Raw genomic sequence first — 3007 nt, 5'->3', positions numbered from 1 at the left:
AACTTGCAATCAAATTCCTCATATGAGCAATTTTACTTAGGGGATAGAACTTATCAAGGAATTGTCGCTCACATTGTTCCCAGGTGGTGATACTGTTAGGAGCCAAAGAATTCAACCTGTCACGCCCCAAGTAGTCCCTGTCCGAAGAAATTTCGGCAACATCTCCCCTGTACGGGTGACAATATGAATCCAGAATACATATATCTATACATCGGCCCACATAGCCGGAACAATACAATACAAATAAGAAACAAACCACACAGTTTATATCAACATTCCACACAGTTCAACATATACTCAATCCACGCAGTTTAATAAGGAATGACGATATAGAATCCTCGAAGATATATGTAAACATCCTACTCCACTACAACGAAGAAAACAAATCCACAAAGTAATGAGAAAAATCCGTAGCGGAAAACAAAAGTAGCAAACCCGAATGTTCAATGTCCACAATACAAACCCACATCATCAGTATATGCGTAGAAACAATAACAGAAAACTAAAATAAGAAATCCTCATAACGAAGGGGCTAGCGACTGGAATCTCTCCTAACGGCCTCAACCTGAAAAATAGCAACAACGGGGTGAGTTCAAAGAACTCAGCAGGTAATCCAATAGATATGTACAGCAACATATAACCACCAGTAACATTCTATGGTACAGTACACTAAACCATAGAGCCTACAGTACAGTTTCCTAACAGTACAACCTAGATACAGTCTCCTAACAGTATAACAGATATGCATAGCTGAAATAAACTGTAATAACCAGCAATAGGCATAAGGTACAATCTATAGCAAGAATAATAAGAAAATGCATAACTGAAATAAACTGTACTCACCTGCGAGGCTTGCGCAAATGACTGTGGGCATACACAGATAAAGATAGTCAGAGCAAAAAACATGTATCCTGTATGCATGTCAATCATATGCAATCACCCAAGTGCCTCATCCAATATGCAACAATCACAATAAATGAAATCTGTGCATATGATGCAATATGACATGGTCACCCCTGACGCCAGTCAGTCATCTCACACACAATAGTGAGACCGAGTGGGTAGGGCTGTGACATCGTGCACTCTGTCGTCACTACCCCTGAAGAGTGACCGAGTGGACGGGATGCACCGGAGTACACCTATCCTCTAACCTCAAACATAGTGAGGGAGCGTAACGCTCTCATCTCCCGGTACGCAATAACGGGAAGGGACCCCTGTCCTGCTACTACGCTGTGTCACACTATCCCATGAGTGTACCAACGGAGCCCTCGACAGAGCAACCTACCATACACACCCTGAGTGTTGTGCCACTACCCATGTAGTGATCACGTGTGTAGAGGTCCATGTAGCTGGCCAACGAGCTCAACAATAATGGAGTCGTCAATCGCCCAGCATGCAATCATGCGATATGGTGCATGCGGCTACAGTATGTCATACCTGAGCATATCCTCCATATGTGTAGGTGCCAAAAAGATAAACACATATATAACAAGGATAATAAACAACATGAATCCAATATCACATATCCAACATATCTATCAACTAATCCAGGGAAACACAATAAATACCTCTATCTCTATGAACACATATACACATGGCAAAAGATAAAGGCATCCAGTTCTAAAGTAAAGCAACTAACAGAAGAAGCATGTGATAGGTATCAACTAAGCCAAGACCAGGGAAAGTACTAAAACTACCAATCACTAGTAACCGCCTACAGGTATCGAATAAACTATAACCAAGGAAGTGATAAATCTACCAATCACTAGTAATTATATATAAACTGCACGTATCATAAGACAATATCGAAAAGATAAGTCAAAGGGTACCCGTCTCAAATAGAAGGTACAAATCATGCAATCCAAAGTCGACGTCGAGACGCCGTCTCGAATCAGAGTCCTGTGTCAAACAAACAATATATATAGATTTTATTTAGCTAAATCAAATGAATAGCTAAATAAAACCCCTAGAACTAAATTAGGGCAAAAACCCTAATCACATCAATCTCAACCTACCTAATGAAACTTAACAGGTAATTAGGGTTAGTTACCCTATTCCTAATCATTCAATTAGATTCATTCTAAACTAAATAAATCTACACATGAACAACCATCTAATAATCATCTACCATACGTATCAAAATCCCTACACATCATATATCAATTATCTGTTCCTTACCTCAATCTCAACTACTGGATGCTGGAACAAGTAGAGTTGAACCAACACCCACAGTACACAGTCATGCTTGTTAATCCACAGCACCCAACCTTACTGGAATCAAGAACAAGGAACCTCACAGTCTACAGAACACCTCTGCTGAATCCACTTCACGATCACAGATCCTCATTTCATTGAAGTCAATCCGATCACAAGAGATGAGATCAACAATTCAACACACCCAATCTCGTGACCTAATTCAGCCACAAAGAGAAGAGGATCAAGATTTGATCAGGGGAACAGCAAGAACGTGATCCAATTCCTTTCCCAAACCAGAACAAGAAGAATCAATGGAGAACAGAACCCTAATCTAGCTAGAATCCTTGAATCAACACAAATCCAACGAAGCCTTACCTCTCTGGATCACCGCCCGATAGCGACGCTGTTCAATTCCAACAAGAAGGAAGGCGCGACCGTTCTGTGAGCAATGTGAGGGAAAGAGAGGAAAGATCTACCGGTTGGAAACAATGCGAGATCCGGCTCCTCGTCGTGCCCTAGCCACCGAGGGGTCGTCGGACCGTCCGCGAGAGAGAAGGTCTGCGGCTGGATCGAAGCTCAATAGATGCCGATTCCTGCGAGAAAAGATCGCCGGAGCTGGAACCCTAATCCCGTGGCATCGCGCGTCCGCGAGAGAGAGCACAGGGAAGGAAGGGAAGGAAGGGAAGGAGCTCGGGTGAGGAGAGGAACGGGAATCGGCGATTGGTTTAGGGAGAGAATAAGAAAAAGAAAAGTATTTATATTTAAAACTTTTCCTCACTTAAACGGGTATCCCAACCAGGCTTTATCCGTA

At 42.2% G+C, this 3007-nt stretch overlaps 1 long non-coding RNA gene across 1 annotated transcript; it reads right to left on the bottom strand.

The window, feature by feature from the left end:
- Window positions 1-307: 307 nt before the first annotated feature.
- LOC122021797 lies at window positions 308-2358 on the bottom strand. The gene is made up of 3 exons (XR_006122648.1): window positions 2179-2358; window positions 1830-1899; window positions 308-565 (listed from the first exon to the last, which is right to left on the bottom strand). It is a non-coding gene; the product is annotated as an uncharacterized LOC122021797 (long non-coding RNA).
- Between the last annotated feature and the right edge of the window lie 649 nt (window positions 2359-3007).

The sequence above is a fragment of the Zingiber officinale genome, chromosome 9A, assembly GCF_018446385.1.
Source record: "Zingiber officinale cultivar Zhangliang chromosome 9A, Zo_v1.1, whole genome shotgun sequence".
Lineage (NCBI taxonomy): Eukaryota > Viridiplantae > Streptophyta > Magnoliopsida > Zingiberales > Zingiberaceae > Zingiber > Zingiber officinale.
Note: the sequence above shows the minus strand (reverse complement) of the source record. Positions and strands in the feature narration are given on the sequence as shown.